Here is a 24,504-nt window from a genome sequence, read left to right on the forward strand (position 1 = left end):
TAGGTTTTTAAATTCCCATCTACTTGGGCTACATTTGGTGCTCCTGACTTCCCCAGTGGACCTAACCTTTAGGTTCTGAGGATGACTTTCTAATTCTTACTTAGTGCAATTCTTACCACTTTTCTCGCCTCAATTCTTGGTGTTGTTTCTGCCTGGTGTCTGCGCATCCTCTGTTATTATTTGTGTTCTTTTTAATTTTTATGGCAATTTTCTGTTCTCTTGGTTTGGCCCACTTCCTTACTGAAAACCTATCTACCTTAAGACATCTGATCAATCACCATAAGCTGAAAACAACCACTAGCTATTAGAATTATAGGGCCTATCCTGGTGATTGCCAAGGATGGGAAATCAGGCAGTGTTCCTTCAGATGGATTCCAAATGTGGTCCTCCCTTGCTTCAAGAAGAAATTTCACTATAGAAGCAAACAGACACCCATGAGCTTACTGGCCATCCCTTCAAAATTCTACATCAGCTTCTTTTCTTTCTCAAAAAGGAGAAACTGGGTTTACCTGGAAGGGCCTCTGAAGGGAAGTGGGTTTTATTGGTCAGAGCTGCCAGTATTAAAGAGAACTGAAATTCAAATGGTACATTTTCAAATCATGACTTTTCAAGAATGTACAAGTTTAAAACTCCCCTCCTCGCTCCTCCTCCTTAACCCCTACCTCCAAAACTCTAGTCTGAGTGGTAAGAGGAAACTCTAGTCTGAGTGGTGAGAGGCCCCATGACTCCAGAGATGAATATAGAGGGACCTGAAGTCCAAGGGGGACCATCAGCCCCCAGGGCATGCAGGGTGGTTCCTACACTCTTTCCAGACCCTTCACCCCATACAGGTGCCTTCAGTAATCTGAGTGCCAGAGCCGTGACTCTTCGCTTGCCCCAGGCTTCTAGGTGGTCTGTTGTAATTGTAGCTGAATGGACCTGGCAGCTGAGGTTGTCAGAGTGGGACAGGGTTAGGTTGGGCAGTAAGTTTCTACCTGGAGCAGTAGGGGGATCTTATGAGCCATACGGTGGCCACGCCCAAGACTGCGAGAAAGCCTGAAGGCTAAGGATTGACAAGAAGGCAGATAAAAGCAGATGGGTAAAGAGACCCAGAGAGGCATTTCAGGTGTTCCAGTGTTGGGTGAAGACAAAATCAGAGAAGAAACAAGCAAAATGGTTCCTAACGCATTTCCTCCAGCACTGGCTGCTTTGGGCTGCTCATCCTGGTAAGCACAAGGATTAAATTAACTCCAAATATACAGGCAGCGCCCAATACGTACTGCCCTGAAGAACAAGAAATGGCTCTTCATGACTGTCCCGGCCATGTCTGTTGTATTACCGATCATTCTACTGATCACTGCTATACCGTTCCAAACTCCCGGAGATACGGTTAAGAAGGCACTTTTATAGGGGCACCTGGGTGGCTCAGTGGCTAAGCGTCTGCCTTCGGCTCAGGGCGTGATCCCGGCATTCTGGGATCGAGCCCCACATCAGGCTCCTCTGCTGGGAGCCTGCTTCTTCCTCTCCCACTCCCCCTGCTTGTGTTCCCTCTCTTGCTGGCTTTCTCTCTCTCTGTCAAATAAATAAATAAAATCTTTTTTTTTTTTTTTAAAAAGGCACTTTTATAGTGAGGAGGGTTTTGGTCAGTTTAGATTCATGCCTATGAACTACCCACAGCATAAAATGGGAAATATTTATATGGCATCCAAAATTTCAGTTTTTACAGACTGTTGTAATACTACTAGCAAAAAAAAAAGGGGGGGGGGAGCGGGGTAAAAAGGGCTTTTTGGTGGATCAAATTTAACTTCAAAAATATGCTGTTCATTTAAGTCTCCTTCGGGATTTAACATTTAAATAACTGGATACAGTTATTAGGGTCTGCATTCCTCTGCCAGAATAAATAGGAATATATTCTTTTCTATCTTGCCATAGTTTTATTATCAGAAATTAGGAGCGAGCTGAAGAAGTAACTGCAACAATTGGCTAATTATTGTGAGAAAGAGAAGTTCTGCTTCGGCTAGACTGAAAATGAAATAATTACATTAGGCAGGTATTCTCCAATATTTAGGTGTGCGATATTTAATTACCCCAACCTCAGAGAGCACATTCAGCTAGTAACTCATCCAACAAGGTCCACCGGGGTGCAGTTATAAGCAGAATCAGATGTTCCACAGACGTAATATTACATGTATTTTATGCCACAGACAAGTGGATTGTAACATCTGCTCTTCACATTTTTCAGGCAATTTTTTTTTTAAAGACTTTATTTATTTATTCGACAGAGAGAGACAGCCAGTGAGAGAGGGAACACAAGCAGGGGGAGTGGGAGAGGAAGAAGCAGGCTCATAGTGGAGGAGCCTGATGTGGGGCTCGATCCCATAACGGTGGGATCACGCCCTGAGCCGAAGGCAGACACTCAACCGCTGTGCCATCCAGGCGCCCCTTTNCGCCCCTTTCCGGGAATTTTTTTTTTTTTTTTTTTTTTTTTTTTTTTTAGTGCAGGATTCTGAGTTCTCAACTAGGTGTCTAAGTACTTGAGCATATCAAGCATTTTTTAGTTGAGTGTCAATGTTGGTTGTACCCACAGTTGTATCTGTAGCTCTCCTGGAAGAGTAAACAGGGGGAACCTCTGCAGGAATGAGAATACATGGCGGGTCACTAAGTTTTCATAGCCGAATGTCAACTCGGTAGTCAACACATCTGGAATCTAAAGCATTTGCCTCTTTATCAGCAACCTAGAAATAGGCACTTAAGACACTTGTTAGAGAAGTCGAGTGCAATGGAATATTCACCAAAGAGTCAGGCAATGCGTCTGATTTGGAGAGAGGCAGCCTAGGACCGCGAGCATGACTTTTCCAGGTCAGAGCTCCTCTAGGTGGGACGTACGTTAGGATCACCTGGGGTGTTTTAAAAATACCGACCTCCATGTCCCATCCAGAATATTTGATTTAGAATCTTTTCAAGGTTTCCCAGGGCCATGAACCACTGTTCTAGAACCTCGCTTCTCCGAGTGCGGTTCATGGTCCAGCAGCGTTAGTGTCACCTGGGAGTCTACTAGAAATGCACTACCTTAAGCCCCACTCCATCCATATCTGTTGAACCAAAATCTGCCTATAGGCAAGATTCCCAGGTGATTCTAACACATTTGGAAGTTTACCAACCACTCTTTTAAAATAGAAGGTTCTATAAGCTCTTTGTATTGTCAGATATCAAAAAGCAGCATTCCCGCAGAACTCTCTGGTGAAATGCCCTCACTGAGCTCCAGTTTCACGGTTTGCCTGGGGATCGTACAGCCCATGAGTTCATCATACAGCTCTCATCAAAGACATTTTCCTATTACATACCCAATATTCCTCATACAAGAATCCACGCAATAAAAGTCTTCTAACATTTTAATGACAGAGAAAGTTCCTGTCACCCGATGAATGTAGTTGCTGACTTTTATATAATTTTAAAGTCTACGGTCTAATTCATGAAGGTCTCTAAAGATGATAAGCGTTTTATATCCGTTGGCTTGGCGGTACTATTTTATCACCGAAATCTCTGTGGAGGCCATATTTACACGGTCATTCCAAGAATTACGTAAACTACTTCATCTCTTTGGCCATGAATAATGGTCCACAGGAATTTCGAGACGGCATCCTTGCGAAATCACTGAAACATATCCCCAAGTAACCATTAGTGGATACACCTGGAATGGTTCTTATACCTGCCACTCAACTGCAGGCTAGTGGTAAGAACTGGGAAGATTGTAGAATACTGGTTTTCCAGGTGGGGTCCTGGGACCAGTGGATAGGTGCACCTGGAGGGCTTGTTAGAAACACAAGTCCNAGGTGCACCTGGAGGGCTTGTTAGAAACACAAGTCCTGGGGCGCCTGGGTGGCACAGCAGTTAAGCATCTGCCTTCGGCTCAGGGCGTGATCCCGGCATTCTGGGATCGAGCCCCACATCAGTCTCCTCCGTTATGAGCCTGCTTCTTCCTCTCCCACTCCCCCTGCTTGTGTTCCCTCTCTTGCTGGCTGTCTCTCTGTCAAATAAATAAATAAAATCTTAAAAAAAAAAAAAAAAGAAATACAAGTCCTCAGGTCACATCCAGGCCTATTGAATCAGAAACTCGAGGCATGGGGCCTCCATGATTCTGATGTACATGGAGTTTGAGAAACGCTGGACACAGATGTGAGTTGGGCTCAGAGAATTCTCATTTCCAACAATTTCTCAGGTGAAGCTGACGGGGGAACTTGCTTTAAAACCCCTCAATGAAGAACAATGAGAGAGAAAGTACATAAACATTACTTGATGTAAAAGCAATTTTAGAAGGCTTCAATTCTGATAATTTTAGTTCATTTAATGAAAAAAACCCTCAAAAATAAAGAGAAAAAAATGATTTTTTCTATTCCTGAAGTCAATGGTTCCTCTGAAGCTCTTTTCTAAACTCAATGATGAAATTCTACCTTAGTTTTTTAAGGGCTACAATACTAGTAAGATTTCAGTAGAGAAGTTATCTCCTGAATTTTCACTTAGCAAATGGAATGTAGAGAAAGGGTGTGAAAATCCAAGAATGGGAACGAGTCTGAGCAGAAATCACAGAAGCCAGTGGTCCCCTGCCCCTTGGATTATTTTCCCTGAGGGATTTCTGTTATTCTAGTGAGTGGAGACAGACACACAGCACAGATTCCCCCAAAGGCATTATAAGGTTGGCTCTGCCAGATTTGGAAATCTCAGTTTCCAGGACTCTGCCCCCACAACCAAATCCAGAACCTCTGCCCAGGCATCTGTTAGCTCTTGGCGAAACAGTGCTTCCTGTTTTCAAGACAATGTTTTAAAACGGCTCATAAAAGGTTTCTTGGACATAACTAGTCCTTGCAAAGCAGTATTTTGATGATTAAACTATAAATGAATCAGAAACACATGGAGTGAATTTCCCTTGGGCTTGGCAAAACACACTTTGGACTTGACTCTGTCCAGAATATTTGAAAGATGGTTTCGGGGGTTTGTTGAATCAAACCAACATGGCTTCACTTTTCCCAGTTCCTTTTTACGCTGTAGCAGTTTCAGAAGAGGACAAAGATTCCTCTGGCTTTGCCTTAGCCTTTGTTCCTACCTTACCAGATCTCTCTACAAATGCAGACTTGATTCACCTAGGAGTTACTTGCAGCTGAATGAGGACACGGCAGAATTGTAACTCTCTCCTTTGACTTCAGAATAGTTCAAGAGGTTTCTTTTTAATTTATAAAGGAACGGTTTCATACTTGGGTTATTTCAAAGAATAGACAGTCCCTTGTAGGTGAACTCTTTTCTGCTTGCCTGCAGAGATTCAAGCTAACTATTCTTGCAACCGCCGGCATTTGAACTCTGTGGGCAGAGGTGTTTTGATGAAATGCCACAGCTCTGGAGAGCCCCTTCTGTGTGGTTAGAAAGAATGCTCACCTTCTGGACATCTTGGAGGCACTTTGCAGAAAGAAGGAGGGAGCCCAAGATTCTGATGGGAATTTTTTCCCCTATTATATATTGCTAATATGTTTCTGAATATAATAAACAGTTCTGGCACTTTTTAGATGAGACCCCGCCCCCCTCTGTATTTGGAAACTATTCCTTCCTCGGGCACAGTACTACTGGGAGTCCTGTGGAAATAACGCTTGATACCTAAGTGTCAGGGGAATATTTAATTTCTTAATATCTCCAGGACATAGACAAATAAGTCTCAGGGATATGGATTTGGGAAACTTAGAGACTTCATATCTTTTAAAAAGTTCAAAGATAATTGATATCTGAGATGAAACGCAAAACAGGGACTGTGTCTTTTTATGTCAGGTTATCCAAATCTAACACACAAATAGCATAATCATGTTTTCCTCTATTAATGAGCACATCTGCCAATAAACCATAAGCCTATTAATGTGAAATGCAGAAGTGATTAGGAGAATAATTGTTGCTAAGTAACATGTATTACATTCTTAGAAACCTTGAAATCTTCAAACTTTTTTATGAAATAGCACAAACTAATACAACGTAACATGTTCAATTCCTGCAACTGTTAATTTTTTTTTTTTTTTTTTGAGAGCAAGAGAGAGAGAAAGCACACATTGAGGGTGGGGAGGGGCAGAGGGACAGGGAGAGAGAGAGAATCTTTTTTTTTTTTTTTTAAGATTTTATTTATTTATTTGTCAGAGAGAGAGAGAGAGAAAGCACAAGCAGGGGGAGAAGCAGGCTCCCTTCTGAGCAAGGAGCCTGATGTGGGAGTTGATCCCAGGACCCCGGGATCATGACCCAAGCTGAAGGCAGACACTTAACCGACTGAGCCACTCAGGCGCCCCAGAGAGAGAATTAAGAGGTTCCACGTCCAGCACAGAGCCCGATGTGGGGCTCAAGCTCACGACCCTGAGATCATGACCTGAGCCAAAAATCAAGAGTCAGATGCTTAACTGAGCCACCCAGGCATCCCAGCTATTAAATAATTTTAGTTATCCCTTTGTAACATCAAGAAAGAAAAGAGAAAGAAAGAGAAAAACCTTAAGGCTAAGAAGAAAACAACATTCCTGTGGGACAGAAGAATTTGAACAAAAACACAAAGGTAGGAAAACGTGGTAAAAAGAGAAAATATTGGAAAAAATACAATTAAAAACAAGAAACTAGAGAACAAGATAGGGTATCACTAACATTAAGGCCTCTCTTCCTCCAAGATCTCAAACTGCAACATTTCTCTCTGTTATTACAACCTCCAGGGTCACTCAGCCTGGGTTTGAATTTCCTGTTTTTTGTATAAGTAAGGTGCCCATAAACAAGTTACTTTATTTCTTTGAGCCTCACTCTCCTCATCTGTAAAATGGGCATCATAGTCACTGTCTCAGGGCTGTTGTAGATGCAATGAGATTGCTCGGGTAGAGCCTCTCAACAGCACCTGGAATATATGAGAACTCAGAAGATAACACCTGGCATTTCTGTTCTCAAACCCCAGGCCTTAAGCCCTGCTGAAGCTGCTGCTTACCCTTCCTGCAACCTTCTGCCCAACAGTCTGCCACCTTCTCCTGACTTCAGAGTCCTCCTGGACCCCTACTCCTCTTTGCCTTCCATGTGCAATCAGTGGCCAAGTCCTGTTGATTATACTTCCTAAACCTCTTGCAGTTTACCTCCTTTCCTCCATTCTTCATTTTCATTGCTGTCACCTGATCCAGACCCTTATGTCATTACAAATATATGTCATTACACGATGACATGCCAGTCTGGCAGAGTGGGTTTATGCCTGCTGTTTGGCTTCGGGCAAGGTCCTTATCTCTCCTAGCCTTAGCTTACTCCTCTGTGGAAAGGACAGTACCATAGGATTCTCGATATTCAAGCAGCCCTCTTCAATAAAGTCACTGTGAACACTGAATTAGTGAACACAGAACCATTGCTCCTTGGAGAAACATAAGCTAAGGTTCCCGTAAGCCTCTGGTCACAATGTTTCCACCAACTGATCAATTTGTACCTTGTCTTATGTGTGTTTCTGTTTAAAGACATCTTATTTAGTATATATTATTGATTCATTAACCTTGAAGTTGGCCAACAGCACTCTAACTCATTCCTGAACGAAGCTTATCCAACACACATATTTTCTCCGTAAGTACGCCATGGCCTTCTTGTACTCAAGAACACAAGAGAACACTTCAGCACTACACTTGGGGAACATTTTAAACAGCAAAGTCACCAACAAAGACCAAAAAAAAAAAATGTGGAAAACATTAGACTAAATAGACCATGAAAACAACACTTGTTTACAGTCTGAGAGCTGAAACAAAATGGCAGAACATCACCTTCTTCGATTTCCGTTGGGAATGTATGCGCAGCACAAATTTTTTTGCTTCTCTGCGCATGTCCATGAATAACTGTGAAAGCATCATGAGTATTGATTTGGGGGCTACAAATAAATTTTAGCGAATAAGTGAATTTGCAAATACGGAACCCATGAATAATGAGGATCAAGTCTATTTGGACCTACCTCCCTCCCAGCTCTGCTGGGCACGTTAAAAGTGATCATCTAAAGGAAATGCTCAACAACTACAAGGCACTCAGCAAGTGAGAACAAGTTGTTATTATCACTATTATTAACCGCTGTTTGGTTCTCCACTCCTGCAGTAACATTGTAACTGATGGTCACACTCACCATCTCTCCCCATTCACCCCACCCTATGCATACTTTTAAGCTCCCACCAGTCCTGTCCTTCTCTGCTTGATAGTCAAGTTCTTCCCAATGTACGGACAGCTGGCTGCTTTCTTTCTACCTGCTCCTCCCACAAAACTGGCCTGCTCACTCTGTCATGAACGATTTTGCTTCATGCTCACTCCCCCCTCCTCCTCCACACTGAAATATACTTATTCATCCCGGGAGACATTTGTTAAAAACATTCCTAAAGCCCTCTCTAGCTGGAATTAATATCTCCTGTTTTTCAACTTCAATAACCATTTTTTTTCTGTTCTCATGAAGCTGTCATTTTCTGTATCTCCACAAAACTTTTATGTACATGTTTTTTTCTCTAGATACAGTAGATCTGATTCATCTTTTCTTCCCCGCAAAACTCTTTGCACAACACTTTGTTCTTAGTTCAGTAGACAGTAAGTGCTTACTGATTAAATACAATAACAATAAAAAAAAAACCACCAAGGTAGTGATTTTTTTTTTTTTGCTTTATCAAAAAAACAAAACAAAACCCCAAACCCACATTTTTACTTGGAAAGTTCTATGTGGGAACGAACCCACTTAAATAAGAGTTCCTAACTTATGTTCCTAATTTATCTGAAAGCCAAAGAGAACCAGTATTAGTTTTTCTTGAAGTCTGATGGCTTGTTCCTGAGTGTGTGTTCTTAAACATTTTCAGGCTCCAGGTCCTTTTTCGGGCAAGTCATGAACCTTCAAATCAGTGCTAAGCAATCTGGGCTCTGACATATTCTAAATTGCATCATAGTTTCAACATTCTCTTTCTAATAACCCAGACAAGAGCACCTGACACTTGGAGAGAACATTGCATCCAAACAGCTTGAAGGTTGGGCAAGCTAATTTAGCTAACACATTCCTGCCCCCGCCTTTGAAATGGAATCTGGTAGAAGGGGAAAACTCTCCCCTAAGAATGGAGTGTGTTCTTTGTGCTGAGACAGCAAGAGGAGCTGGCTCAGAAGATATGCTCATGATGCTTGGGGAACCAGTTCTTTCCTCTTGGGCATGGAGGCATAGCCTTTTTTTTTTTTTTTTACGATTATATTTATTTATTTGACAGAGAAGGAGAAGAGAGAGAGAGGGCACAAACATGCCAGGCAGAGTGGCAAGCAGAGGGAGAAGCAGGCTCCCCGCTGAGCTGGGAGCCCAATGTGGGGCTCAAACCCAGGACCCTGGGACCATCACCTGAGTCGAAGGCAGACACCTAACCAGCTGAGCCACCTAGGTGCCCGTGAGGCATATCTTGTTTTTAATGCAAAGGGACAGGACAGAGTGTTTTACAAGTTACTAAGTTACTTCTTTTTTCCTTCTAATATAATTTTTCACTACCACCAGTTGTTTTAAAAAGAAAATCAAGGTATGCCTTCCTTGCACGGTCTCCTCATGTTTCCTGTTTGGATCTGGCTGGGATGTGTCCTACCAGAGTGTGCAAACGGTCCCCTAAAGGTGCAGCTGTGAGCGGTAAGGGGCCACAGAAAGGCAGTGAGCGTGCTCATTCTTATCTACAAACACCTGCGAATCACCTGCTTCCCCTTTCGAGCCTTTTCATGCCGTGAATAGAGAAAAGGCATTAGTTCCCTGGTGCTTCTCACATTTGTGGGGACCCCTAGGCCATGAGCTGGACCCCGTATCTCTTTCTCTGAAATCAAAGATCTGACATTCAAGAAGAAAATGATGTGCAAGTATCACTTACAAAACACCTTCCTCTGTACTCACAAGTTCTGTTTCAGGATTGAATAAATGTGTGTGTGTGTGTGTGTGTGTGTGCGCGCGTGCATATACGTGCACACGTGTGTGTATTTCAGGCAACCATGTCACTGAATATCACTGTTCACACTGCTGTGAACTGACTGAAGAAATGGGGAAAAGCATGCATGATTACACTGAACATGGCAGGACCCCAGATGGTAGGATTCATCTTTGACTTCCTTCAAGAGACAGAATATTAAAAGGAAGTGAGAAATGAGCCAGTGAAATGCCACAATCCTTTTGACTTCAAAGGAACATCTAATTCCAAACAATGTGAAATCCATCCTCCAAGAACAGCTGTCACCGCGGAGATGCAACCATGCCCGGGACTAGTCAGCTAGTTCTTTGACAGAACACCTGGGAGGAAGGCAGAAAACAAGCTCCCCCCTTCTCCTCTTAGCAGAAATACACCAGCAAGTCAAGCTCCTCTTGACTCTTGGGCCAGATCTGCCAGACTACTTTCCGTGATGTCTCTCCATGGCAATCTGGAGATTTCATTGTTCCTTTATGGAGATACCATTTTCCTTTAGGGACCTGATAAATTTCTAAAACAAGAACATACCTTTTAATGAGCCTTCTTAAGCCTTTGGCTCAGGTCATGATCTCAGGGACCTGGGATCAAGCCCCATATTGGGCTCTCTGCTCAGTGGGGAGTCTGCTTCTCCCTTTCACTCTCCTTCTGTGTTCTCTCTCTTTCTCTTAAATAAATAAATAAAAATCTATTAAAAAAAAAGAGGAAAAGAAGAGGAAGAAACCCCAGGGATGTGCATACACAGAGGATAAGCACACACACACACACGTGAGGACACAGAGAGAAGGCAGCCATCTTCAAGCCAAGGAGAGAGGGCTCAGGAGAAACCAACTCTGCCAACACCATGATCTTGGACTTCCAGCCTCCAGAGCTATCAGAAAATAAGTTTCTGCTGTTTAGGCCACTTAGTCTAAGGTATTGTGTCATGGCCGCCCCAGCAAACTAACACAGTAGTTATTGGTTATCTATCAGCTAAGATTATCCAAAGTGATTTTCTTCTGTATTACTAAAAAGAAAATCCTGTGGGTTTTTTTTTTTAAGATTTATTTATTATTTTAGAGAGAGCAAGAGTGCACGTGCATGCAGGGAAGAGGCAGAGGAAGAGGGAGAATCTTAAGCTGACTCCCCACTGAGTGTGGAGCCTGACTCAGGGGCTCGATCTCACAACCCTGAGCTCATGACCTGAGTTGAAATCAGGAGTCGGATGCTTAACCAACTGAGCCCCCCAGGTGCCCCGAAAATCCTATTTTTTAGTAATACACACATTCCTTCTTTTTTGGTCAATTTTCTTTAATCCTAAATAGTTATTAAAACCTACTGACAGGCCTAGCTAAAGTTCACGTTTTCAACAGTGTTGAAGGAATACTCTAAGGTTCTCATCAATCTTCCCAGTTTTGACACAGTCTCTCATTCGTGTCTCTCAGTAACACTTGGAGTGGGGTAGGGATTATTGTTACCATTTTATCAATGAGGAATGATGGACTCAGGCTACAGGGCTCTTTCTGTGGCTTCTCCCACATTCTGCTCCTTTTTCTTTTTCCTGAGCTTTATCATATTTCCAACTTTGGGGTGTTTTTACATTTCAAAATTTGTTTCTTTATTTTTGAATCCTGTGTCTTACTTATCTGTGATTCTACTGGATTTTGTTTCTGTCTCTCTTCATTTTAGACTTTTGTGCTGTCTTTGGTGCATTTCTTAAACGAAGACACTCTTAAACCATTCTTCACTCTGCCATTGTGTGTGTCTCGGGCAGGGGGGGTGATTTTTATTTAGTTTTTTTGAGAAGCCCAGGCTATTCCTGGACTATCTTTTATGAAATCCCTCTCTTAGCACCATCCTGTAACTGTGAATGCTGAATTCTACAGGGAGCAAAAAACCCATGGAATGCAAAACTGGCCTTTTGACATCTGTATCCTTTAGATTCATTACATGGGTGTTGTTGGACTTGATAACATACGATTGGGAGTTTGCTTGATGGAGACATTAAATCCCCACCTTAGGAGACTGCAAGAGAAAAACAGAAGCAGAGCCCATAAGGGGCTACACAAGGGTAGCAGGTTTTGCGCTGTCCCCATTGGAGGCCTGGAGTCCTGGTCATAATCACCCATCTGCATGAGCTGGCTACATGGGTAGACACCTGTAGGGCATCTGAGGCCAGCAACTCAGGAGAAAAAAACCCAGCAGAGCCACCACTAATAGCAGGCTGAAGCAGGGAAACTGAGTCTGCCGCACCAAACTCCATCGACAGGAAGGTGTTTGAGGCTCTCTAGAGACAACGGCTTCTTGGCTTTGTTGCCCCCACCTCCACCCCTCCGCCCCTGGTGTGGTCTCCACGGAGACCATCAGGAGCAGTGTGATCTAGGGGGTAGGGCACAGCAAATCTAGAGACAAGTACACCCCCCCTCCCACCACTAAGGTCCTATGTGGCTTAAACCAGTTCAATAGACTCTTCTATGCAAAACATGGGGTGATGATGCCTCATCACTCAGAGGAAGAGATACGCTAATAACTTCATTCCAGAACACTTTGAGGATCCCGAACATTGTTATAAAGTTGCACAACATTATTCCTTACGCTCTGGGATATTAAAAGGAAAAAATGGCCCCATTTTTCAACTATTTTGTGGTCACTAAATAGCACGAATCATAACAATAACGGCAGGTACTGTTTATTAGATGTTACTTATGCCGTACTGTATTATGTGCTGTTCCACTTATATATCATTTTATTCACTTCCCAGACAACCGATGAGGTAAGTACAGTTACGATTCAATTTTACAGATGAAGAAACAGGCTGAGAAAGGTCAAGAGGGCTGCCCAACCTCACTGACTGAATAGATGTGAGAACAGGAAGGCAAACCCAAGTCAGCCTGAACACAAAAGACCTATGCTTTTAAACAAAGTATCCACATTTCTACAAGGACTGGATTTTCAAAAGTCTTCCTATCTTGCATCTTCTGACCAGCTGTCCCATGAACTATTGAACTGTCCCAGACATGTACCCCCAAACTTGGTACCTTCTTATCCAAACTGCATTTCCCAGACTGTGCCTCACCCTGAAAGTAACACAAACAACTCCTTTGTAAAACTGCTAGTCCTGTTTCTTGGGGTGGAAAATGTGGCCCCCACGATTTAGGCAGATTACCAAACCTGAGTGAACTGGAGTGCAAGGTAATGCACTCAAAAGTAAATCGACTCAGAGCATCACGTGGTCTTCGGTGATCTGAAAGGCCCTGATGGATCTTGTGGAGTCCAGAGGTCAATCCTTACGTATCTCAGTCCTCATTATATTATTGAAGCACAGAAATGCAGGTTTTCCATCAGTTTCAACTGCTGGAAATCTGGATAAAAGGAACTCACTGTGCTGACATGAATTCTGGAAGCAGTGCTTTCTCGGGGGGGGGGGGGCTGCCATGGCCTGCGGGGCGTAGGGGGGCTCCATGAGCTGTTCTCTTATATTGTGAATATTTATAATAGTATACTATCTGTACTCCAAACATGGGCTTAATTAGAAACCTCACTATGTTATGCGTTTTCTCTCTGTTGTCATCATTTAGTCCTGCTCCTTGAGCATGGGAAGAGGTGAAGGTGATAGGGCGAAAGTAGAGAGATGACTCTAGAAAATTCATGATCAACAAGATCCTTTCTGTTCCACATGGGGTCCACGGGCTCAAGGATTTAAGAACCCCTGATTCAAGATCATATTTATTGTGAAATCCAAACATCCTCTCACAGCGGTCACTATACACTCTACAGAGTTGTTTATATTAGACACATTCGTCTCATATAATTTGCGAAAAACTGGGAGTAAGGTGGGGAAGGGGTGAAGGGGAGCAAAAAACTTGAATATCCCTTCTTAGACCTACTCTTTCATAGCACGTTTTCTTTTTGGCTCTAACATCACCATATTTTGTTTAGAGCACCTCAGTGTGGCCAAAAAAGAATAGCAATTAGAAAGGAACTCTTGGAAACTCAAGCCTTATTTCCCGAGGTCTCTAGAAGTCAGTGAGAAAAATAATTCATTTAGCTTTCTTATTTATGCCCAGTAAGCTGTTATCAGTTGCCATATTGATTTTTATCATCATGCCTAAAACCTCAAAATGCCACAGCCCGCGATGGGAATCTCACCAAACCTGTATTTATCCTTCTATTTCCCCGATCATCTTTCTCTTTCGTCATCCACAACTTCTCCCTGAGCCCGTCTCCCCCTGCAAATAACCACTGCTGACCTGATTTTTCCTTTCCTGTCTCTTTAAGTCAGAAACTTCCTGAGGTTCCCAAGTGCTGCCTGCCTGCCTCAGCCTGAGTCCAGGGCAAGCCTCCACTGCAGTGAGATTTGCAAGTGAATCCAGATCTGAAAAACATCGCTAGCCAGTTTCCCACCAATGTCCTCTGACTTCAGGCATCCGCATCCCGTATGTACATCAGTGGGTTCCAAGACATCCTATGAACCGGGTCCGGAGATTGAAAAACCAAATCAGTCCATACTGGCAGCTCCAAAGGCGAAAATTCCCGAAACCCAACCGCACATAAAACCAACACAAAATCCAACTAACAAATACATGAAAAGCAATCAAATTATTTAAAACTCAAACGCCTACCTTACAGATTTCCCAAGACTCCTTGCTCACGCAAGTATCCTCCCCTCTGGGTCTGTTTTCTGGCTTTCTAATCGCTGTGCTTTCTTAGACTGAGAGTCTCAAGTGTTGAGCTCTGAAATACACATTCTCCACACACCCAAGCAGTCCTTTGGTGCCAGGCAGCCCCTTCGCCTTCCTTCCCGGCCCCGGGCCAGCCCGTGCCAAGTCCCCGACTGCTGACCAACTCCTCCATAGGGTGGAATGGGGGAGGGAAGGAAGCCCACAGGAGTTGGGGATGATTACACTCACCAAGGACTGGCTGGCCACCCATCCAGGCAGGAAGGATCCACCTTTCCCCTTTGCTAACCTTAAAACCCCTCCGCAGATAGCTTCTCTGGCCTCCTTCAGATCCCAGAACAAGTTGGCCGATTCCTCCTGCCACTCCCTGCTCTACACAGACCCCTTCGAGGTGGCAGCCCCCTGGGGCAGGTGGGACACGGATGCCTCTTACCTTCACAAAGTCCCAGTTCTTAAAAGCCTGGCTGGAGTCTCCAAGGAGTCATGCGTTTTCCTTGACATTGGAGGCAACCAATTCCAGAATCAGGGAACATTTCGAAATGAAACAGAAAGTAACCCGGTGATCCAACCAGACCCCCGACCTGCACTTGGCCCTCAGCAGCAGTCTCTGCGAGGGCGTCTCCAGACCCAGCCAAACCCGCCCAGCTGTTTCAGCTTGGAGAGAATTCAGAGAAAACTGCAGCTTGGAAGTCTGGAACTCACGGCCTGGGCTTTTTATTTTATTGTTTTATTTTTTAAAGTATTTGTTGAGCTTTTTAACATGCAGTTTGTCTCCTTCTGCAGGGAATTACTCAGTGAGCCTGTCACCTGACTCATAGCAGCTCCATTATATAATCCAAACTGTGCCTTTTGAGTTCTGATCAGAAAAACCACACTCTGCTCCTGTCCCCGTACCTGCCTCCCCCCTCCCCTTGGAGTGAAGGGGGAGACAGGGAGCTTTTGCAAACACCACTGACAAGTAACCTTTTCTGAAATTTCGGTGGGGGGCGGGGCACGCTACAGTTTTTGAAGTGCATTTTTATTTCCCTTTGGTTTGATTCTTCTTGGGTAGAGGACCTCCTAAATGCCAGTGCTGAGTTAGCAGAGATTTCCGAACATGTAACATCTCCAGATGTAACTGTAGCACTTTCCTTGATTTTCCTTTAGGGTGGCTGTAGATGTGATACATTATTGAATGTGTTTTCAAATGAGAGAGTGCAGAGATTTATCACACCTGTGCAAACCGAGCTCTGAAATCTGGAGTGTTTACTACTTTTGCCACATATCTAAGTTCCCTGAAATGCCAAAGGGGTAAATTGGGTTGAGGGGCTCTTTAGCCAATCCCCTCTTCCCCCACCAGACCTTGATCATCATAAACCCTCCCCCAGCCTCCTCGAACAAGCGTAACATCCAACTGAAAGCCACAAGCTTGTTATGCAAATACCTCCTAAGGGCAAATTCCCCCATCCCCCACTCTCCACCAAATTGAAATCCTTAAGGCCAATCTCTGGATATTTGGAAGCCAGCACTGTCTTGGGTGAAGGTGGTAAGAATCATCTCAGTCTATCCCAATTTCCCTCTCTTAGCATCCCTGTCATCTCTGAGATATTTATTGAGGGGCAAATATGTTAAAACATAGAATTGGCCCATGAATGAGAGGCTCTTTGGGAAACTCCGATGGCATAAATGAGTATAACACTTAAAGCATCATGAAACAGGATGATCAACATAAAAAACTCAGACCTGTTTGCTCTGTCCATATCAGAGCCAGGCTGACCTGTATGTGGAGGGGTCCCTGGGCTCCCAGTCTTCTCCCAGCCAGTGGAGCCTTGTTGCTGAATGTGTTAAGTACCTAAAAAGGACTGTTAAAGTCCGTGGGAACAAATATTAATATTGATCACCCTTTTTTGGTTTGTCCCAGTCTGACCTCTCTTCTTCCTTCTGCACTCCCCACCCACATCCACGGAAGGAAACTATCTTGCCCTTTCTGCCTGCCTCCAGTTTTGGACAGAATATTGGATACCATTACTATATTAAACTGTGGGCACAGGATCATTATTATCCTTATACAGACGCAAGGAAGCCAGTGACACAGGCAGGAATTACAAGTCAGTTTTCCTACTTTCAGCACTCAGTTATGCAAAGACCCAGATACTCATGAAGAAAATATAAATGTGTAAACCTGAATGACAGATTGATGTCTGTTTATTTCACCCTCCTCTACGTATAGTAAATATAGTATGTTGCCACAGTTGCTATGGTAACTACTTCTGCCTTAATGAAAATAAGGGCACATAGTAAGATAATAGAAAACTTCAGGTGGTGAGACCCTGTAATGGGAAGAAAAGCAATAATATACCCTTGGTCCGAATATAGTCATTAAATATTGACGCCACAAAAATTGAATTTCCTAGACCAGCGCTATTCAATAGAAGTATAATGTGAACCACATAAGTAATTTAAAATTTTCTAGTTGTTGCATTAAAAAATAGTGAAATTAATTTTGGTAATATATTTTATTTAATCCAATATATCTAAAATATTATTTTAACAGGTAATCAATATAAAATTATTCACAAATTATTTTGTATTCTTTTCTTCATACTAAATCTCTGAAACCTGATATGAATTCTACGTATTGCATACCTACAACACATCTCAATTAGGAGTAGCCATGTTTCAGGTGCACAATAGCCACCTGTGGCCACACCTGGGCACATTGGATGGTCCCACCTCAGACTCTATTTGGTCATATGGGGCTTGGAATTTGAGTATGCATTTGTCTATCCCTACTTGAAACTTTTAGAAAAATAAATTGCACTTATTTGGTTCTAACCTTATGGCATAAATCAAGTAGCGTTCTCTTGGGCGGAGCAAGAAAATATCAAATAAGCCTGGAATTGAAATAGTATTGGGGTGCCTGGGTGGCTCAGTGGGTTAAGCGTCTGCCCTTGGCTCCGGTCATGATCCTGGGGTCCTGGGATCGAGTCCCACCTCGGGCTCCTGCTCAGCTGGGAGACTGCTTCTCCCTCTCCCTCTGCCCTTCTCTCACCTTATGCTCTCTCTCCCCTCTCTCGATCGCCACATGCAGGTAGAGGGGTTAGAGGGACAGAGAGAAGCAGATTGCCCACTAAGTAGGGAGCTGGCCTCAGGGCTGGATCCCAGGACCCCAGGATCATGACCTGAGCCGAAGGTAGTCGCTTAACAGACTGAGCCACCCAGGTGCTCCAAAAAAAATTTTTTTTAACGTAAAAAAAAAAAAAAAAGAAAGAAAAAGAAATGGTATTAAAGACTCAGCTTCTTTCATGTCACCAGAGGATAGAGAAGATTAAAAAATAAATCTTGGGTTTATAAAAAATTCCTTCATTGGGTTGCCCCAATTGCCCAAGTTAGGGACCTCAGAATCATGTTTGATTGCACTGTCTACATCTCCCTCTGCTCCTCGGAGCCCCTCCAACAGACCACTAAGTCCATAGAGTCTACCTGTCACCTCTTCGTCACTTCCAGGATCTCTGCTATATCCCAGAAGATCCCGATAGCCTCTGCCTGGGCTCCCTGCCTCCACTCTCTACCCATCCAGGTTCAGTTTCTATCCTGCCTCCAGTGCGACACGCGGTGAAAGCAGACATTTCATCATGTAGCTTCTCAGCTTAAAAAAAAAATTTTTTTTTAAAGATTTTACTTATTTATTTGTCAGAGAGAGGGACAGAGTATAAGCAGGGGGAGCCGCAGGCAGAGGGAAAAGCAACCTCCCTGCTGAGCAGGGAACTGGACGTAGGACTCGATTCCAGGACCCTGGGATTGTGGCCTGAGCCAAAGGCAGATGCTTAACCAACTGAACTACTCAGGCATCCCTCTGCTTTAACAGCAACCTGCTGCCTTCCCAAAAAAACCCATACTCCTTGCAGTGATACACTAGGTAATCATAAACTGGCCTTCAGGGAACTTTCCAGCCCATCTCCTGGCTACACTTTCTTTGATTTTACCCTGATCTACATTCTTGACTGTGCCATGATTTCCAGGACAACTTGCCTTTGTCTAGTCTGTTCCCTCTGCCAGAAATGTCCTATCTTAAAATGCCTACCCCTTAAACAGCAAAATCCTTTGAGCCTAGCTCCAGGATTTACTGTTGGTTTTCTTAATCTTGTAGTCCAAATTAACAGCCCCCTCAACTGTGTTATCACTCTACTTTCATAAAGAGATTTGTACAACATTTATCACATTCTGTTGTAATTATATGACATGCTAGATGAGTATGTCCTCGAGGAGAGGAACCACATACTATTTACCTTTGAACTCACTTTGGGACATAGTAGGATCTCAATAAATGCCAGAGGAATTCAAGTACCCCTCCCATTTCATTTCCCCCCTTCTTGCTGTTGAACCACTTGGTACATCATCACCATCGTCACCGTCACCATCATTACATAGCAGCCAATATGTATCAGCACTACTATGTACCAGGCACTGTGCTAAGCATTTTACACCCATTTCATTTAATGTCAACCACAAATCTGCAAGCACAAATCTGGGACTTCTCAATGTTTAATAGCTGTGGCATCTTGAATACCATTTCTGTCTTTGAACAAGTGTTGTAAGGTATCCTTTTCTTTTTCAAATTTTTATTTAAATTCTTGTAAACATGCAGTGTAGTATTAGTTTCAGGTGTATGATTTAGTCACTTCATCATTTACATACAACACCTGGTGCTCACTGCAAGTGCCCTCCTTAATTCCCATCACCTATTTACCCATCCCCCCACCCGGCTCCCCTCCAGCAGCCCTCAGTTTGTTCTCTACAGTTAAGAGTCTGTTTCATGGTTTGCCTCTCTCTTTTCTTCCCTCCCTTATGTTCATTTGTTTTGTTTCTTAAATTCCACATATGAGTGAAATCATATGATATTTGTCTTTCTCTGACTGATTTATTTCACTTAGCATAATACTGTCTGGCTCCATCCATGTCCTTGCAAATGGCAAGATTTCATTCTTTGTGATGGCTGCGTAATATTCCATTATGTATGTGTATATTTTATATTTTATTTTATATATATAAATTATATATATACTATAACAATAATATATATTATATATAATAATAAATATATATTTCAATCACATCTTTCTTATACGTTCATGAGTTGATGGACATTTGGGCTCTTTCCATAATTTGGCTATTGTGGATAATGCTGATGTAAACATCGGGGGGCATGTATCATTTTAAGGTCATTCTTATAAACACCATTTATGAGAAGTTGATGTGCAGTTATGTGCAGTTACGACTCCAAAGAATGCAGGATTGCATACTTGCTATTAACTTATTTATTAACAGGCTGCTACATGTGTCTTGTTTTATAGTTTATTGCCTCCATCTATTAAATATTTCTAATTCTTAATGTATTGGGAAAGCAGGAAGCCTAACTTAATAGTATTTTCTAGTGAGTAAGAATATGGTGGCTTTGAGGAAGGGCTGAGGAACCCTGCCACAGGAACATCACAGGATGTGACATTTAGTTTTGTTGCTCAGAATCACTTTTGGCTTTATTCCTGGCTCTCTACTCATTTCCACATAATTCAATTTAGCGGGGATTTAAAAAGTGGAAGAACTTCTGTGATGGTGAGGATACGGAACCCAAGAACTCTCATTCATTGCCGGTGGGAGTGCAAAACAGCACAGCCATTTTGGAAGACAGTTTGGTGGTTTCTTACAAAATAAATTCTTGACATGGAATCCAGCAATTGCACCCACTGGTATTTACACAAATGGATTGAAAGCTTTTGTCCACACAAAAACCTGCTCATGCCTGTTCATAGCAGGTTTATTCAAAATTGCCAGAACTTGAAAGCAACCAAGATGTCCTTCAGGAAGTGCATGGATAAATAAACTTGGTACATCCAGACAACAGAATATTATTTAGCGCTAAAAAGAAATGAGCTGTGAATGGGGTGCCTGGGTTGGTTAAGCATCCGTCTTTCGATTTCGGCTCAGGTCATGATCTCAGGGTTCTGGGATCGAGCCCTGCACTGGGCTCTGCTCAGCATGCAGTCTGCTTCTGCTCCTCCCCGCCCCCCCCACTTGTACTCTCTCTCAAATAAATAAACAAACAAATAGATAAAATCTTCAAAAGCAAACAGACAAAAAAGAAATGAGCTATGAAGCCACGGAAAGACATGGAGGAAACTTAAGCGTCTATTACTAAGTAAAAGTAGCCAATCGGAAAAGGCTCCATACTGTAGGATTCCAACTATATGACATTTTGGAAAAGGTAAAACCATGGTGATGGTAAAAAGATTAGTGGCTGTCAAGGGCTAGGGAGGGTATGTGTGTGTGCACGCGCGTGTGTGTGTGGCAGGAATGAGTACATGGAGCACAGAGAGATTTTTAGGGCAGTGAAACTCTCTGTATGATACTATGATGGTGGGTACGTGTCATCATACATTTGTTCAAACCCATAGAATGTATAACACCAAGAGTCAACCCTACGTAAACTACAGACTTGCGGTGATAATGATGTGTCAGTGTAGTTATTGTAGTAACACATCAGTGGTGATTCATCAGCTGAAACAAATGTAACCCTCTGGGGCCAGATGCTGATAATGGGGGAGGCTGTGCTCTGTGTGGGCAGGGTAGGGGATATATGGGAACTTTCTGTCCTTTCTGTTCAATTTTGCTGTGAACTCAAAACTGCTCTAAAAAATAAAGTCTAGGGGCGCCGGGGTGGCACAGCGGTTAAGCGTCTGCCTTTGGCTCAGGGCGTGATCCCGGCGTTATGGGATCGAGCCCCACATCAGGCCTCCTCCACTATGAGCCTGCTTCTTCCTCTCCCACTCCCTCTGCTTGTGTTCCCTCTCTCGCTGGCTGTCTCTATCTCTGTCAAATAAATAAATAAAATCTTAAAAAAATAATAATAAAAAAATAAAGTCTAATTGGGGGTGCCTGGGTGGCTCAGTTGGTTAAGTGGCTGCCTTTGGCTCAGGGCATGATCCCAGGCTACTGGGATGGAGCCTCGCTCAGTGGGGAGCCTCCTTCTCCCTCTCTGTCCCTCCCCCCTGCTCATGCTTTCTCTCTCTCTCAAATAAATAAAATCTTTAAAAATTAATTAATTAAATAAAAATAAAGTCTAATTAAGAAAGAAAAATGGAGGGGCCAGGGAATGGCTTGCTCGTGAGTGCCCAGGGATTGTGTTCACTTGGTTCTGTTTTCCCACTACTTTGTCAGTTGCTTAAGTTTATTAATTTTTTTAATTTTGTTTCCACAACACCACTAAATAAATGGCAGTGCATGTACTAAGGGATTAATAAATTCTCATTTAAATGAAATGAAGAGAAAATACACTTATGCTTTAAATAATAAATACATATTTCCACCCACATAAACAGCATAATAGCCTTAGTGTCAACAGAAAGCTATTACTGATGCACTTTCTGGAGATCTGGAGCCTGGGACAGCCCCAGACTTGGAGGAGGGTTGTGTTAGGAGGGCTGGCCCGGGGCTGGAAGAGTGAGTCTTGGGAAAATTTCTCTTGCTCTTGGACTCCATCTATATGCCCCCAGGGGTCAGCCCTTGCCACCACCTGCTGGATTTACAGTACACCGCAGGGAGCAGGGTTGCCTCTGCAGGGTAAGGTCCTGCAAGTCTCAATTTCCTCATCTAGAAAAAGCAGATAAGGATATTGTGGGTTATTGTGCGTGCTACAGGAGATGATGTCTATGACTGACTAAGGTCTGTGTCAATTAATGGAAAAGTTTATTCTTACCGTTTTTAAAGATTTATTTATTTGAGAGAGGGCACGTGAGTGGGAGGAGGAGCAGAGGGAGAGAGAATCTCAAGCAGACTCCCCGCTGAGCTTGACCCTGAGATAATGACCTGAGCTGAAATCAAGAGTCGGCTGCTCAACTGACTGCATCACCCAGGTGCCCCCTAGTCTTAAGATTAACTATAATCAGATATCACATGATAGTAACAAAACACTGGCGATGGCACGGGGGTGCTTGCAAGAAGGCAGTGCCCACGTGAATGCCTCTTCTTCTCCCTCACTTCCCTTCTTTCTATCCAACTTGGGGTTGGCACACATTCAGACGGTGAGCGGACTGACTTCCCCAACGTCTGTTTCCTTCCTTCCTTCTTTCTTTCCTTTTCCATCCCTCCCTTCTCTATTTTCCTTCTTCCTCCCTCACTCTTCTCCTTTTCTCTCTCTTTCCATTGATTTTTTAAATTTTTTAAAATTTTTTAATTTTAATTTTAAAAGATTTTTTAAAAAAAATTTATTTGAGAGAGAGAATGAGCAGTAGGGAGGGGGAGAGGGAGAGAGAGAGGCAGGCTCCCCGCTGAGCATGGAGCTTCATGCTGGGCTCGATGCAGGGCTTGATCCCAGGACCGTGGGACCACGACCCAAGCCAAAGGCAGACGCTCAACTGACTGAGCCACCCAGGTGCCCCTCCATTGACTATTTTTAAAATGAATTTAATTTTTAGTTGGATTATTTGGTTTTCTTGGGTGTGGAGTTATAACTTGTGACGAGCACCGGCTGATGTGTGGAAGTGCTGAATCACTATATGTACACCTGAAACCGCTATTACACTGTATGTTAACTACCACAATTAAAATAAAATAAAATGCAATAAAGAGACATGATGACTAAAACTATAAAAATAAAATACAATGAGTTTATTTTGTCCCTTGCTATTCTCGGCCAACTAAGACTCTTTATATCGAAATCTTCTTGCCAAAGCCATATTAAGCTCACCAGGTTGCTAAACTTAGACCAGCCTGTTTCTGCTCTCTCTTGGAAAGCCTGGGATACCATAAACAAGAAAGGTAGGAGGTCAAAGGATTCTTGTTCAGAGCAAAGGGGGCTGCTTCACACAGAACTTCCCAGAAGGAAGGCAGAGCTTGACAGGAAAAATATCCGAGGCCTCCAGCATAATCTGTAATAGAGCAGTCGATACCTCACTCTCCGTCAAGTCTGTGTGCCTGCCAATCTCCGAAGCCATTTTTCAAATTGCTTTTTGGCCAGCTCAGCACAATGTCTGTATGACAGCCTTGGAAGAACAATAGAAAAGGCAGTTTCCCAGAGGGCAGGTGGTTTCGATGCTTCCTTTCATTCTCTCCAAAGCACCATGTGGAAGTTATGTGACGACATGCATCCAAAAAGGACTGGGATCCAAGAAAGACACAAGAAGGGAGAGGAGACACACAGTGGACCAAATAATGGGGCAAATGAATGAGGTTTTAAAAAGTAGAGAATAGGGACACCTGGGTGGCTCAGTGGGTTAAGTGTCTGCCTTCGGCTCAGGTCATGGTCCCAGGGTCCTGGGATCGAGTCCTGGGTCGGGCTCATAGCTCAGTAGGGGGCCTGCTTCTCCCTCTTCCTGCCACTCCCCCCCTGCTTGTGCTCTCTCTCTTTCTCTGATTTAAAAAAAAAAAAAAAGGTGGAGACTATAGTAGGGAGAGACCTGGGATTGAATTCTAGAGCTGCCACCGGCTCACTGCGGCAGGCTAGTGAGCCTCTGTTTCCTCCTGTGAACAACGCTGATAATAATAAAGTGAGGGTAAGTGGGAGGCGGAGTTTGTAAAAAGCATCTGTCAGGTGGCCTGGAGTATAGCAGGTGCTGAATGACATTGGCCAGGTACGTTTCTGAGCTTTATCCTCAGGTCTAAAATGGAAAGAGACGACAATGCCCCCTTTATAAAGTACCTTGGTGTAAGTTAAAAGAGGCCTCTAGCAAACGGTACGTACTGCACGTGCGGGCCTCCCCTCTTACCCATCCCCACCTATCCCCAAACCTCCACCTTGCAGATCACAGCTTCCAAAGTTGGCCACAACTGTATCTCCCCTCCCACCCACTCTTTAGAACCTTGCCTCTTCCTGGTCAGGAGGTGGAATCTAATTCCTCTTCCTGTGACTCTGGGTGGAAGGGAGG

At 43.4% G+C, this 24,504-nt stretch overlaps 1 protein-coding gene across 4 annotated transcripts in view; it reads right to left on the minus strand.

Annotated features, from left to right (window-relative positions):
- PHACTR1 (phosphatase and actin regulator 1) overlaps positions 1–24,504 on the minus strand; it is a 571,024-nt gene that overhangs the window by 299,868 nt on the left and 246,652 nt on the right. Inside the window, exon 1 of one of the 4 annotated variants that reach the window (XM_011220616.3) lies at positions 15,039–15,207. The exons of 2 other annotated variants lie outside the window; for them this stretch is intronic. The gene's annotated coding sequence lies outside the window, so the exon portion shown is untranslated. Of the gene's footprint in view, positions 1–14,548; positions 14,731–15,038; positions 15,208–24,504 lie in introns of those variants that run through there. One more of the 4 variants, XM_019796065.2, reaches the window with a different exon arrangement.

Source organism: Ailuropoda melanoleuca, chromosome 5 (genome assembly GCF_002007445.2).
Source record: "Ailuropoda melanoleuca isolate Jingjing chromosome 5, ASM200744v2, whole genome shotgun sequence".
NCBI classification, from domain to species: domain Eukaryota; kingdom Metazoa; phylum Chordata; class Mammalia; order Carnivora; family Ursidae; genus Ailuropoda; species Ailuropoda melanoleuca.